We start from the raw sequence: 16014 nt of genomic DNA, 5'->3' as shown, positions 1-16014 counted from the left end.
AAGCATCTTTCCTCACTCACATACACCCACTTATGCACACTTACACATGCAGACGGGCCTCCAATCCCAGGTCAGGCTGCCTCTGGGCCTCTAGCTTCCAACCTCAGATCAGGCTGTCTCCGGGCTTCTAGCCTCCAGCAGACTTACAGACCCACAGTCTTTGGGCTCTGAATTCCCCAGTGGACTCGCAGACTCAAGACTTCTGCCACCGGGTCTCCACTTTCACACCTGAATCCCAGATCTCTTGAATCCAGGACAGGGACAACAGTGCTGGTGGCTATCACTGCAGCTGTGCTCTGATGGTTTCCTACTGGTTTCTGCAGGAGATAAAAGGAAGTTTGCTTAGTTTGGAGTATCTGCTTTGAAGAGACTCCAACTTAATTCAGCATGCCAGATTGACTTTCCACTCATGGTCCCTATTCACCCACGTTTACACAGCCAAAGGTGAAGGGTCAAACAAGATGACCACGTCTTTACCCTCTGCCTCTTGAATCATTAAAACAATTTCAAAAAGATTAAAAGCACTAAAAAGTGATTAAAGCTGAATATCTTACCTCTGCTCTTTCGAAAGAATCCCACAAGACTAACTTCTGTAGAATTGCACAATTGAATTCTCAGAATATTTGGAATATGCCATGACACTCCATTGTGCAAACCAATGTACAACAGATGTGCCAGCATCTGTCACTGCACACATTGCAGACATACAGTAGTTCCACATTAATGTAGCATTTACCTATATGGGAGCAGGTGAACACTGGATACTCCTTCGGGAACTGGCCAGCCATGGCGTGGATGACTCAATACTGTCATTGTCAAACACTGTCTTCCCTGAGACCAGCGGGCACCTGCACAATTTTGTGCAAAATTCGGACAATCCCAGAGGTTACATACCACGCATGTCACTGTGTGTGTCCTTCTATGGAACTCAGCATTATAGTCAACCAAAAATGATGCCAGGCCCCTGTTCAGCAGATGCTGTGTGCCCATGTTTGCAAGCTGGGGGGCGGTGGAGGCAGTGAGTTAAATGTGAGGTGCATGGGAACTTTTTCTCACAGGGAGATGGATATCTGGAATTCTTAGGCCAGTGTTGTAGAGCCTAGATCCTTGAAGGTGTTAAAGAGGAGGTAGATAATATCAGTTTAGGACCTCCTCTACTGCCACGATGAGCACCGCTCTCAGGTTGGAGGAGAAAAAGCTGATATTCCATCCGGATGGCACCCAGATGGCATGAACATCCATTTCCCTAACTTCTGGTAATTTCTCCCCCACTCTCACTCCTTTCCTTTTCCATTCCCCATTCTGGTTCTCCTCTCACTCCTTCTCCTCCCCTGTACATCACCTCTTTCTGCTGCCCTCCCCCTTCCCTTTCTTCTATGGTCAACTCTCCTCTCCTCCCTCTTCAGCCTTTTATCTCTTCCACCTGGCACCTCCCAGTATCCCACTTCTTCACCCACCTGCCTACTGTCTCTCTCACCTGGTTGCACCTATCACCTGCCAGCTTCCACTCCTTCCCCTCCCCACACCTTCTTATTCTGGCTTCTTCCTCCTTCATTTCCAGTTCTGTTAGAGTCATAGAGTCATAGAAAAGTACAGCACAGAAGTAGTCCCCTTGGCCCTTCCTAGTCCGAGAGAAACCATTTAAACTGCCTAGTTCCGTCAACCTGTACCTGGACCATAAACCTACCATACCCCTCCCATCCATGTACCTATCTAAACTTCCTTTAAATGCTGAAATGGAGCTCACAAGCACCACTTGCGTGAGCAGCTCATTCCACACTCTCACAACCTTCTGAGTGAAGAAGCTTCCGCTCATGTTCCTCTTAAACATTTCACCTCTCACCTTTCATGTATGACCTCTAGTTGTAGAAAAAGCCTGCTTGCATTTACCCTATTTATACCCTTCATAATTTTGTATACCTCGATCAAATCTCCCCTCAATTTTCTATGTTCCAGGAATACAGTCCTAATCTATTTAATCTTTCCCTGTAACTCAGGTCCTCCAGTCCAGATAACATCCTTGCAAATTTTCTCTATACTCTTCCAACCTTATTTACATCTTTCCTGTAGTTTGCTGACCAAAACTGCACACAATACTCCTAATTAGGGTTCAGCAGTATCTCATACAACTTCAACATAACATCCCATCTCCTGTACTTAATCGTTAGATTTATGAAGGCCAATGTGCTAAAAGCTTGCTATATAACCCTATCTACCTGTGATGCCATTTCAAAGGGTTTGTTTTCCCAGATCCCTTTGTTCTACCACACTCCCAGTGCCCTCCCATTCACTGGGTAAGACCCACCTTGGCTGATCCTACTGAAGTCCAACACCTTGAACTCGGCTGCATTAAATTCCATCTGCTATTTTTCATCCCATTTTTCTAGCTGGTCCAGATCCCATTGCAAGCCATGATGGTCGTCCTCACTGTCTACAACAACCCCAATCTTGGTGTCATCTGCAAATTTGCTGATCCTGTTAGCCACATTATCATCAAGATTGTTAATATAGATAACAAACAACAATGGACCCAGCACTGACCCCTGCAGTACTTCACTAGTCACAGGACTCCAGTCAGAAGACAACCTTCTGCTACCGCTCTCTGGCTTCTCCCACAAAACCAATGTCTAATCCAATTTACTACCTCATTTTGAATGTCGAGCATCTGAAACTTCTTAACTAACCTCCCATGTGGGACCTTGTCAAATGCCTTGCTAAAATCCATGCAGACAATATCTACTGCCTTCCTTCATCAACTTTCCTGGAAACTTCCTCAAAAAACTCAATAAGATAGGTTAGACAGGACCTACTACACACAAAGCCATACAGACTATCCTTAATCAGTCCATGTCTGTCCAAATACTCACATATCCAGTCCTTTCGAATACCATCAATAACTTTCCCACTACTGAGGTCAGGCTCACCAGCCTGTAATTTCCTGGTTTATTTTTAGAGCCTTTCTTAATCAATATAGGGTCCATGAAGTTGACGCCATTTTGCCTCATTTCTATAGACTCTCCGTCCATCTCCTGAGTAAATACTGATGTAAAAATGCACTTAAGACCTCCCCCATCTCTTTTAGCTCCATGGATGGATTACCATTCTGATTTTCCGCAGAACCAATTTTGCCCCTTGCAATCCTTTTACTCTTAGCATATCTATAGAGTTGCTTAGGATTCTCCTTTATCTTGTCAGGCAACTTGTGCCTTCTTTTAGCCCTCCTAATTACTTTATTAAGTGTTCTCTTGCATTTCTTATAAGACTGTAGGGCCATAAGATAGAGGAGCAGAATTAGGACATTTGACCTGTTAAGTCTGCTCTATCTCAAACATTTCCCCAATACCTTCAATCACATTAATATTATGGCCCTTTTGTATTAGCCATTTCCACACTGGGATGAAGTCTCTAGCTGTCCATCTGTCTTATACCACTTATCGTCTTGCATACCTCTATCAAGTTGCCTCTCATCTTCATTCATTCCAAAACCCTAGCTTGCTCAAATTATCCTCATAAGTCATGCTTTATAACCCAGGCAGCATCCTGGTAAATCCCGTTTGCACCCTCTCTAAAGCTTACACATCAATCATGTTAGTTATTAGTCAATGACATAAACAATTAATGTTCAAAATTTAGGAGCACTAAAATTTCTAAATTGCACAATCTAACATTATTCTGTTTTTCTGGCAATATTAATCCATGTATTTTGAATGTGATGTGAAAAGAACCAGGAAATTTACAAAGGATTCTGACCTTCTTAATGGTCTTCGGAGAAATGATTCTTATTTCGTATTATAAGGCCATGAGACCATAAGCTACAAGAGCAGAATTAGGCCATTTGGCCCATTGAGTCTGCTCCAGCATTTCATCATGACGGATCTAATTTTCCTCTCAGCCCCAGTCTCCTACCTTCTTTCTGTATCCCTTCATGCCCTGATCAATCAAGAATCTATCAAACTCTGTCATAAATATACATAAAAACTTGGCCTCCACAGCTGCCCATGTCAAAGAATTCCACAGATTCACCACTCTCTGGTTAAAGAAATTCCTCCTCATCTGCATTCTAAAAGGACATCCCTCTATTATGAGGCTGTCTCTTCTGGTCTTAGACTCTCTCAACATAGGAAACATCCTCTGCACATCCACTCTTTCAAGACCTTTCACGATTCAATAGGTTTCAATTAGGTCACCTCTCATTCTGTGTACTAGTGAATACAGACCCAGAGCTGTCAAATTCTTTTCATATGACAAGCCATTCAATCCTGGAATTATTTTCGTGAACTACCTTTGAGCCCTCTCCAGTTTCAGCACATCCTTTCTAAGATAAGGCACCCTTAACAGCTCACAATACTCCAAGTGAGGCCTCACTAGTGCTTTATAAAGTTTCAACATTACCTGCTTTTATATTTTCGTTGTCTTGAAACGAATGCTAAAATTGCATTTGTCTTCCTCACCACAGACTCATCCTGCAAACTAACCTTTAGGAAATCCTGCACAATGATTCCCAAGTGCAACTCAGTTTTTTTTTGTATTTTCTCTCCATTTAGAAAATAGTCTACATTTTCATTTCTTCTACCAAAGTGCACAACCATACAATTCCCGACACTGTATTCCATCTGTCACTTCATTGCCCATTCTCCTAATCTGTCCAAGACCTCCTGTAGCCTCTTTACTTCCTTAAGCCATCTCACAGGCATTCTAAAAACTTCCCCTCCTGGAATCCAGCACCAACCTGATTTTCCTAATCAACATGCATATTGAAGACCCTATGACTATCATAACATTACCTTTTTGACATGCATTTTCTACCTCCTGTTTTAACTTGTAGAACACATCCTTACTACTGTTTGGGTGACTGTATACAACGCCATTCAGCGTCTTTTTACCCTTGCGGTTCTTTAACTCTATCTAAAATGATTCAACACTTTCCAACCCTTCGTCACCTATTTCTAATGATTTAGTTTCATTTTTTTTTGCCAACGGAGCAACGGCATCACCTCTACCTTCCTGCCTGTCCTTTCGATACAATGTGTATCCTTGGACATTAAGTTTGTAGCTATAACCTTCCTTCAGCACGATTCAGTGATGCCTACAACATGCTAATCTGTAAATGCTCTACAAGTTCATCTTCCTTATTCCGTATACTGCGCACATTCAAGTATAACACCTGCAGTCCTGTATTCACTCTTTTCGATTTTGTCCGCCTCTTACGTTGCAACTCATCATGTTGACTGCAACTTTGCCCTATCAACAGCCTCTCCTCACTACATGTTGCCTCTGTTTGTAAACCTGCTACTTCATTTTCAGCACTATTCACCTTTCCTATGATACTTCTTGCACTGAAATATGCACAGCTCCTGACACTAGCTCAACCTTGTTGATTCCTGACTTTTGTCTGAGATCTTAACAACATCTCTCTCCACAACCTTTGAAGTTTCGATCATTTGTTTCCAAAAACACACACAAAATAAATTCTTTAAAAGTCAGTTATAATCACACTCCCTCCTATATTGACCTGACACTGTAAGTCGTGCTAATTCTTTAATGCTTCTCTGGATATTCAGAACGTGTTTCTGTGATTCAAAGGACAATGAATCACGGCAGCCCGACTAAAATTTTCAAGGCTTTAATGTTTTTTTTTCGAAGCATACCCTCTCCGCTGTGCATATTTATCAATAAAATGTCTAGACTCTGCTTTCCTCCTGCACTTCGTCATTGTCTTTGAGCAGAGGTTCCCAACATTTCTTATGCTATGGACTCCCTTCCATTAACCAAGGGTCGGTTGACCCCAGATTGGGAACCTCAAAGACTCTGAGGATAAATTATATTTACTATTTTAACATCAAATGCAGGAGCTGAAATATTTGGAATAGATTTTGTTAAGTCAGAAGGTGTAGCCCACATCAGTACTTGCTAAGCAAAACCAAAATTAATCAAACAACCAGAACCCAAAACGTTAAGGATTGTGGTACTTAAAATATGATTTTTATTAACGTAACAAGAGTATTTGTAACTTCTCACCCTCATTCATTTAATGTCAGCTTGTTTTCTTTCCTCCTAACTAGTTTATACCTTGGTTCCAGGCTTAGTAAAGATCTTCCTACCACTCCAGTTTTATTTGAATCCATTGTTACTCATCACATCACTTTCAAACTATTAGTGTGCATGAAAGACCATGGAGAACATAGAACCATGGAGTTCAAGAACTATGGCTCACGATATCTATGCCGAGCATGATGCCAATTAAAGCTCTACCTTTGTCTGTCATGTCCATCTAAATGCCTCTTAGATGTTGCTATTGTATCTGTTTCTGGCATGTCTCCTGGCAGAGTGCCCAGGTACCTACCACTCTTCATGCAAAAAAAAACTTGTGTTGCTCATCTTCTTCAGTTTTTCTCCCTTTCTCATTATAACTATTCCCAGTCTGTGACATTTCTACCCAGGAAAAATTATTCAAAGCATTCAAGGTACATTTATTATCAAAGTATGTATGTGGCATACAACCTTCTCTACAGACGGCCATGAAACAAAGAACCATGGGACAAAACTGTTCAAAGAATAAAAAATCAAACCATTAATTCCCCCCCCCCCATGCACTGAGAAAACAAATCGCGCAAATGGCAACAAAAAATGAGCATAAAACACAAAATCAAAAGGCATATTCCAGCTCAGCTCAATGTTTGTTATGTGCAGGCTACCCTGATTCAAAGTCTCCCAAGACTAGCAATCAGCAAAACTAGAAACACATCATAATGTGATTTAGAGTCCAATCTGCTGACCGCATGGATTAAACCTTGATCCAGCACTATCCCCCAACGGCATTGAAGGAGAGAGAGAGAGAAGGAGATCATTCGAACACAAGTGAGAGGGAGAGGGAGACCGCTACATGCAGGCACCTTTCCCTGGCAGCAGCGAGTGAGAGGCTACAAGATGGCACTGAACACTCACTCGCCCTCCTCACCTGCCTCGACAATTTCAGTCTTCCTCGGCGCTTCAGTCAACGACATCAGTGAGAACTAGAGTCGATCATGGGCCTGCTTCCCATCTCCAAGCTTCCTGACTTCCATGCTCACAACCGCGTGGCACCCTTTCAGAGAAAGCGAAGCGCCAGATCACTCAATCGGCACGAAAGCACACCACCAGAATGCCCATCACAGGCTCCAATAGTAGTAGAACCACACTAGAAATAACAGGAAGATGCAAAGGAAATGAAAGGAATAGCTTTGTAATCTGTCTTGAGGATGACAGTGACTCTCGTAATTTTATATACTTCTATCTCTGATGCTGCAGAGAAAAAAATGTAAGTTTGTCCAACTTTGTGCAATGTATGTTTTATGTGTGGTGCATCTATTAGGATCCCAGATTTAACAGAGTACACTTTTAACATTCTTGACAGTTCTTGTAGATCTCATCCTAATGACCACCAAAGATGATTCTGAGTTTTCTTGTTCTTCATTTGAGAGGATAAAGAGGAAGACTTTTAGGACCAAGATGAGGAAAAACTTCTTCACACAGAGAGTGGTGAATCTGTGGAATTCTCTGCCACAGGAAACAGTTGAGGCCAGTTCATTGGCTATACTTAAGAGGGAGTTAGATATGGCCCTTGTGGCTAAAGGGATCAGGGGGTATGGAGAGAAGGCAGGTACAGGGTTCTGAGTTGGATGATCAGCCATGATCATACTGAATGGCGATGCAGGCTTGAAGGGCCGAATGGCCTACTCCTACACCTATTTTCTATGTTTCTATGCTTCTATGTTTCTATGTTTTCATCTCTGCTGCTTAAATATGGGTTGCACTTATCGGATATCTACCTGTTCACAACTGTTTCAAACTATTAAGAGTATGATTTCTCAGGTGTCATGATAGACCTGTTTTCGAACAGATTAGAAATTAACAGCACAGGAGAATGCAATTTGGCCCATCATGTCCATACTGGCTAAAAAAAGAGCCATTCAGACTAATCCCAAGCATATCTCCTAGACTGGAGCCTTGGAGGTTACAATATATCAAGAACTCATCTTGTTTTATTTTTCTGCTTAATGAATTGTCATCTCCGTCCTCCAGAGCCCTTCCATTCTTGGATGAGATAACGTTTTTTTCTCAGCATCCTTTTAAGTCGGCTCACTACTACCATGGTGGACATCATGCTTTATGCAAAGAATATGAACAGAAAGTTAATTTTCAATTGTCTTTTTTTCTCAGGATCTGTACTTCTGACAAGGCCAATGTTTATTGCATTTCTCTAAAATTCTCTGGAGAGGTGATGGTGAACCACCTTTTTGAACATCTTCTGTCCTTCTGGTGAACAGACTGAGAGAGTATCTAGATAGATAGAGACTCAAGGACGATGAAGAAATCATGATAGGGCCCTGCGCATTTTGGTAGGGAGCCTACAGGTCTCCCAATCTACCTGTAGTCCTTATCTTTCTTGTGTTAGAGGCTATAGGTTTGGGAGGCAAAGAGCATTTGTTGATAATACTCATTACATCTGGTTGGATTATTTTTCATGATGGTAGATGGTTGCCAATCAAATAGGCTTCTTTAACCTGGGGTGATACTGAGCTTTTTGAGTGTTGTTGTGGCTTTACTCATCAAGGCAACGTATAGAGCATCCCATCACACTTTTCACTTGTGCTTCATAAATGATGGAGAAGCTTTGAGTGTGTGAGGAAGTGAATCAGTCACCGGGGAATATTTAGCTTCCGATCTATTGTTATACCTATTACATTTATGTGGCTGATTGAACCCACCTTCTTGTCAATGAAAACTTCCCAGGATGTTGACACTGAATGACTGGGTAATCCCGCCAAACGAATACAACTCCTGTGCTCAATTGCGGGTTTCAACCGTGCTCCCTGTCTGGCCAATATACGTAGCCCCGCATTCACAGGGAATCCTGTAAATGCCATCTGGCCTGAGTCCCAGGTCATCTTTGACTCTCGTAAGCTGTGATTTGAGCTTCCTTATGAGTTTGTGGATTGTATTAATCTGGTATTTCTTCAGGATCCTTGTGATCCTTCCAGAAACTGTGGAAATATGGGGAAGACGGGCAGCTGGCATTCCCACGATTCCCTGTGAACGCAGAGTAGTGTATATCAGCTTGATGGATCACATGGTGGAAACCTGCTGTCAAGGAGCACAGGAGGCATATCCATCTGGGTTACCTGGAGACTTGGACAGGTTGGGTGAGTGGGCAGATGCATGGCAGATGCAGTTTAATGTGGATAAATGTGAGGTTATCCACTTTGGTGACAAGAACAGGAAGGCAGATTACTATCTGAATGGTGTCAAGTTAGGAAAAGGGGAAGTACAACGAGATTTAGGTGTCCTTGTTCATCAGTCACTGAAAGTAAGCATGCAGGGACAGCAGGCAGTGAAGAAAGCTAATGGTATATTGGCCTTCATAACAAGGGGAGTTGAGTATAGCAGCAAAGAGGTCCTTCTGCAGTTGTACAGGGCCCTGATGAGACCACACCTGGAGTATTGTGTGCAGTTTTGGTCTCCAAATTTGAAGAAGGACATTCTTGCTATTGAGGGAGTGCTGTGTAGGTTCACGAGGTTAATTCCCGGGATGGCGGGACTGTCATATGTTGAAAGATTGGAGCGATTGGGCTTGTATACACTGGAATTTAGAAGGATAAGATGGGATCTGATTGAAACATATAAGATTATTAAGGAATTGGACATGCTAGAGGCAAGAAACATGTTCTCGATGTTGGGGGAGTCCAGAACCAGAGGCCACAGTTTAAGAATAAGGGATAGGCCATTTAGAATGGAGTTGAGGAAAAACTTTTTCACCCAGAGAGTTGTGGATCCGCAGAATGATCTGCCTCAGAATGCTGTGGAGGCCAATTCTCTGGATACTTTCAAGAAAGGGTTAGGTAGAGCTCTTAAAGATAGTGGAGTCAAGGGATATGGGGAGAAGGCAGGAACAGGGTACTGATTGTGGATGATCCGCCATGATCACAGTGAATGGTGGTGCTGGCTCGAAGGGCCAAATGGCCTACTCCTGCACCTATTGTCTATTGTCTATTGAGAAATCGGCGGTCATAGAACATTGTGAATGCACTTCGATGGCACAAAACTACTATGCCGCATCAATGGCTTTTGGGATGGCCTGACAAATGAAGCCATTGAAATAAAACTAGAGGAAAAGAACTTTCATAAAGACAAAGGCCTCGCTCTAACTAAGAGCTGGAATTTGATTATAAAGAAGGTGGGACAGCGGAAACTGTTATGATTAGATGATGACTAACCAGTCAGGAAGGACGGACGACAGGGGCATACGTACCAGTAGAGGAGCCATGCCTAGGCGTCATCACTTAATCAGTTAAAAATTGATACCTGTACCCAGCTGGAAGCCCGAGAAAAGTTTATTTGTCATATACACCAGGAAAGCACTAGATCCTTTTTCATGGACTACTTCATTTGTGAATGGAACTCAGTTTTGTGTAACCATCACTGAACATCCCCATATAACAGATGGAAGGTCATTGGTGAAGAGGTGAACAGGACTGAGGCCTGAACACTGCCCCAAGGAACATCTATCGTGCTGTCCTGCAGTTAACATTTCCATATACATTAGATTCCAGTTAATCGGGCCTTCAGTTAATCAGAACAGCTGCTTATTTGGGACAAAAGAACAAACTAATCAAAAAAATTGCTGGGATTCCCTTTGTTTATTTGGGATACTATGCCGCTTAATTGGGACAGAAGACTGTGACTAAACAGGTTCTAATTAGCGTCAGTTGCATGCACTTGTGTGACCATTACATGCTACACAGTACTTGGAGCAAACATTTTTAAATAGTGTCAGATGTGTGTGTTTGTGTTCAAAAAGCAGCGAATTTTGTCACTGGGCAAGAAATAAGCAGATAAGACAATTCTGAATTGTTTTACTCACCGTGGCTTCAAGCATTCAGGCTTGGAGATGCCAGAAACAGCCAAGAGTGAAAATGAAACCATTTCACTTCTTCAACAAGTTAGGAACGACAAAGAATTTAAAGGTATTGACAATCATCTTGAATGTTACAATGAAAATGAAGATTTGGAAGATGCAATCATCAGTTGCATTGTAAGAAGGCAGTCCATTATCAGCTCGAGGTGTCTGCACTAATTTTGTTCATTGTGTGTACTGGATGAGTTCCTCCATCAATAACTATTAGGAACTAATACATAGTTTTATAGTACTGTAGTACTACTGGTAGTGTTCTAATTTGTTCTGTATTTCATTTAAATACATCATTTGTTAATAAGTTGTTCTTTTTTATACTGTTTAAATATTTCCATGAAACTTTGGCTAATAGAGGCAAATTGTACTGGTCCTGATGTGCCCCAATTAACCAGAATCCACTGTATTACATTGAATCTCTGCCTCTGCTTATAGTGCTGTCATATGAATGAACATGCCATGGTCTGTCAGTCATTTTGATTGGCAAGAGTGAAAGTCCATAATCACATTATTATCTTGACACCACCTGAATAAACATGAAGTTAGTCTTGGGGTCACTGACCTCGCAAACTTTCAAGTACTCCAAATGCACATCGTGCATTATACAAAGTGTGGTATCTCACATACTACTGAATTTTGCAGTGACAAACTCTTGTGCTATAAGTGCATTGGCCCGATACGATCCAACTTTCAAGCTGGTCTGTTGAGTTGTGCTGATTAAAAATCAAGACCATCTTCACTTGGAAATATTTCACTGTCACCAGAAAAAAAAACGGCTTGGTTATACGCTAGGGAAACCTACCAAAAAAGTGCGATATCTCTTCAATACTGTCGATCAGATTTTTGTATTCAAACATGGGACTCAAATCCTCAAAGTTATGACTCAGAGGTAAAGCTGAGACACAATGCTACATTACGGGTAAACAGTAAGTGAAATGATAGCTTATTTGTTCAGCAACATTGCAGTTACTCAGGCTGGATTGAGTGAATCATCAAGTTAAAAATATCTCATAATGCCTTCTCCAGAAACCTCTTAACTTGAAACTATGAAATGAACTACTGGTTTCCCGGCTAGATATTAAACGATGGGGTTGAGGAATTTTTTCCCATTCTGATTTAAGTCTCAACAACTACAATCTACCAACTAAGGCCATAAAGACACAGCAGCAAAATTAGACCATTCAGCCCATCAAGATTTACTTTCCCTCTCAACCATGTTCACCTGCATTCTTCCCATAACATTTGACATCCTTACTAAGAAAGACTATATCGACCTCCGCTTTAAATATACCCAAAGACTTGGCCTCACTGTTATCGGTGTCACAGACCCTCTGGCTAAAGAAATACCCTCTCATCTCATTTCTAAAGGGATATCCTTCTATCCTCTGGTCCTAGACCATCCCACTATTAGAAGCAGCCTCTCCATGTCCACTCTGTACAGGTCTTTCAATATGCTAAAGGTTCGCTTGCAATTAACCAATGAGGCTCAATGGACTGAATACCCTTCTGTTCTATTTTAGCTTCGTAACTAAATGACTATTATCAATAATAAATCGTTGCCACAACCACAACCACACAGGACTTCTTCTATATTTTAAGGTGGTCTACAGCCATTGTGGACTGCCTGATAATATGGCAGAAAGTCTTATGTAATGTGGTTGTGGCAAATATTTATTAATAAGACCATAAGAGCATAAGATATAGGAGCAGAAGTAGGCCATTCAGCCCATCAAGTCTGCTCTGCCATTTAATCATGGGCTGATCCAATTCTTCCAGTCATCCCCACTCCCCAGCTTTCACCCCATACCCTTTGATGCCCTGGCTAATCAAGAACCTATCTCTCTCTGCCTTAAATACACCCAATGACTTGGCCTCCACAACTACTCGTGGCAACAAATTCCACAGATTTACCACCCTCTGACTAAAGTAACTTCTCCACATCTCAGTTCTAAAAGGACATCCTTCAATCTTGAAGTTGTGCCCTCTTGTCCTAGACTCCCCTATCATGGGAAATAACTTTGCCATATCTAATCTGTTCAGGCCTTTTAACATTCTGAATGCTTCTATGAGATCCCCCTCATTCTCCTGAACTCCAGGGAATACAGCCCAAGAGCTGCCAGACGTTCCTCATACAGTAACCCTTTCATTCCGGGAATCATTCTCGTGAATCTTCTCTGAGCCCTCTCCAATGTCAGTATATCCTTTCTAAAATAAGGAGCCCAAAACTGCACACAATACTCCAAGTGTGGTCTCATGAGTGCCTTAAAGAGCCTCAACATCACATCCCTGCTCTTATATTCTATACCTCTAGAAATGAATGCCAACATTGCATTCGCCTTTTTCACTACTGATTCAACCTGGAGGTTAACCTTTAGGGTATCTTGCACAAGGACTCCCAAGTCCCTTTGCATCTCTGCATTTTGAATAGTTATTTAGTTATGAAGCTAAAATAGAACAGAATGGTATTCAAGCAACACACACAAAAAGATGGAGGAACTCAGCAAGCCAGGCAGCACCTATGGAAAAAAGTACAGTATACGTTTCGGGCCAAAACCGTTCAGCGGGACTGGAGAAAAACAGCTGAGGGGTAGATTTGAACGGTGTGGAGATGGGAGAGAGAAACGCCAGGTGAGAGGCAAAACTTGGAGGGGGAGGGAATGAAGCAAAGAGCTAGGAAGTTGATTGGTGGAAGGGGCCAAAGGCCATGGGAGAAAGAAGAAAAAGGGGGTGGAGGAGAACCAGCGGGCGGGCAAGGAGGTAACATGAGAGAGGGACAAGGGGATGGGAAATGGTGAGGGGTGGTGTGGTTGTTGGAGACATTACTGGAAGTTTGAGAAATCAGAATGGCATTCAGTCTGTTCAGACTATGCCTACACTCTGTACTACAATCCAGTCCGTTCTATTTTTATAGCCCTGCCAGTTTTGCTTCATCAAGTGCCTGTATAGTTCCTTTCAGATTTTGTAGTTGTTTTTCCTATCACTGCTGCACCTGTGGAGTGCAAATTCACAATCAGTTGAGGCGTAATTTCAACACTGTGCAGGTACAGAGTCATACCCATGATATAACTGTCCAACTTACTCAGCAAGGCAGACTCTTCCATCTTTAGAAACTTCATTTGAATATAACAGTTTGAAGTGTTGATTTATTACAAGGAACTGGTGGGTAGAAAGAAACCACTTCTCATACTTAGGGAATTTAGGATGAGAGAGCAGAGTCTAAAAGTCAGATTATTAAAGTACATATAAATCACCATATACAACCCTGAGATTCATTTCCTTGTGGGCATACTCAAAAAATCTATAGAATAATAACCATAACAGAATCAAAGAAATACTGCTCAACTATGCATTCAACCAGAGTGCAGAAGACAACAAACTGTGCAAATAGAAAAAGAAGAAATAATAGTAATAAATAATGATTAAGAAATATCAAGAACATAGATGAAGAGTCCTTGAAAGTGAGTCCATAGATTGTGGGAACATTTCAATGCTAGGACAAGCGAAGATGAGCGAAGTTGGTTCAAGAACCTGATGGTGTGAGCCCTGAGGCTCCTGTACCTACTTCCTGATGGCAGCAGCGAGAAGAGAGCATGGCCTGGTGATAGGGGCTGCTGATGATGGATGCTGCTTTCCTTCAACAGCATTTCATGTAGATGTACCCAGTGATTTGGAGGGTTTTACCCGTGATTGACTGGGTCATATCCACTACTTTTTGTAGGATTTTCCATTCAAGGGCTATGATGCAACCAGTCAATATACTCTCCATTGCACATCTATAGAAGTTTTCCAGCTGTCATGCCGAATGTCTGCGAACTCCTAAGGAAGTAGAAGCATTGCCGTGCTTTCTAGGTAATTGCACTTACTAGCTGGGCCCAGGACATGTCCTCCGAATTATTAACACCAAGGATTTTAAAGTTGCTAACCCTCTCCTCCTCTGATCCTCCAATGAGGACTGGAATATGGACCTTTGGTCTCCTTCTCCTGGTCAATAATAAGCTCCTTGGTCTTACGGACATTGAAAAAGAGGTTGTTGTTCTGGCACCACCCAGCCAGGATTTCATTCTCCCTCCTGTATGCTGATTCATTACCACCTTTGATTCAGCCTACGACAGTGGTGTCGTTGGCAAACTTAAATATGGCTTTGGTGCTGTGCTTAGCCATACTTTTGTTCACAGTGAGTACTAGGAGTTTGGAACTGTCGTCACAATTCCAACTGATGATATTTATTTAATTCATAGGATTACATTCCATAGATTTTCTCACTGCTACGCACTTTGGAAGAACATAAGTGGTTTTGAATTATAGATCGCCTGCACTAACAAAGCCGCCAGGCCAGAGCATGCTAGCCTATTAACATGCGTCAACAAGTGGCATACTATTTGCAAATAATAACTTGCTGGTAGGTTCCATTGTAAACAAGGAGGTTCTGTATGTCAGCAAGTAGCTTAGTACAGGCTCCACTGAATACTATTTGGTTGCTGGCTAAAGCAATGCGTCCTGACTTTGCTAGGTTTCAAAACAGTCAAGGACTTAACAATGACCCTGACTTTCAGAAGCATTCAACAACTATTAAAATGCCAATTAAATGCACCTGTAAATAGTGAAAAATATAAACAATTAATTTTCGTAATGTAAATTACCTTCGATTTACCCCTTCCTGCTGCTGCTGTTTCTCTCTCTTTGAGTTTCATGCTCCAAATCCAAACTGGTGTGGGTTGAGTGACAGAATTCTATTGTAATAACTTCATGCCTGCAGTTGAAGTCAATGTCCGATCGCAGTCAGGAGAAGGAGAATTTCAACACTCATCCTGCAGTCCCGAACTTCCTGGCAACAGTAAATGCTGACGGCATGACATGCAAACGCCAGCACTTCCCAGCAAAATCCAGCCCCTTTCCATATAATTCAAGTACCTTTTTGGTTAAAATTTCATTACCCGTTCCCGTGATGGGTTAATATTTGTGAAATTTCCTGTGGCAGGAAGTTTTGAAGAGTCTGTCTGTCAATTTACCTGAGATTAATTTCAAGATTTGAGAACTCTAACCAATAACCTCACAATAACAATGGC

The 16014-nt window shown here is 41.9% G+C and overlaps 1 long non-coding RNA gene across 1 annotated transcript in view; it reads right to left on the bottom strand.

Annotated features, from left to right (window-relative positions):
- Positions 1 to 15690, bottom strand: part of LOC140188102 (uncharacterized) — a 150793-nt gene extending 135103 nt beyond the window's left edge. Inside the window, exons 1-2 of the long non-coding RNA XR_011883221.1 lie at positions 15589 to 15690; positions 45 to 317 (exon numbers count right to left, since the gene is read on the bottom strand). This is a non-coding gene — a long non-coding RNA (uncharacterized lncRNA). The remainder of the gene's footprint in view (positions 1 to 44; positions 318 to 15588) is intronic.
- Positions 15691 to 16014: the final 324 nt, after the last annotated feature.

This window comes from Mobula birostris, chromosome 26 (genome assembly GCF_030028105.1).
Source record: "Mobula birostris isolate sMobBir1 chromosome 26, sMobBir1.hap1, whole genome shotgun sequence".
Taxonomy (NCBI): Eukaryota; Metazoa; Chordata; class Chondrichthyes; order Myliobatiformes; family Myliobatidae; genus Mobula; species Mobula birostris.
The sequence above is the reverse complement of the archived record's forward strand: the minus strand, read 5'-3'. Positions and strand labels throughout refer to the sequence as shown.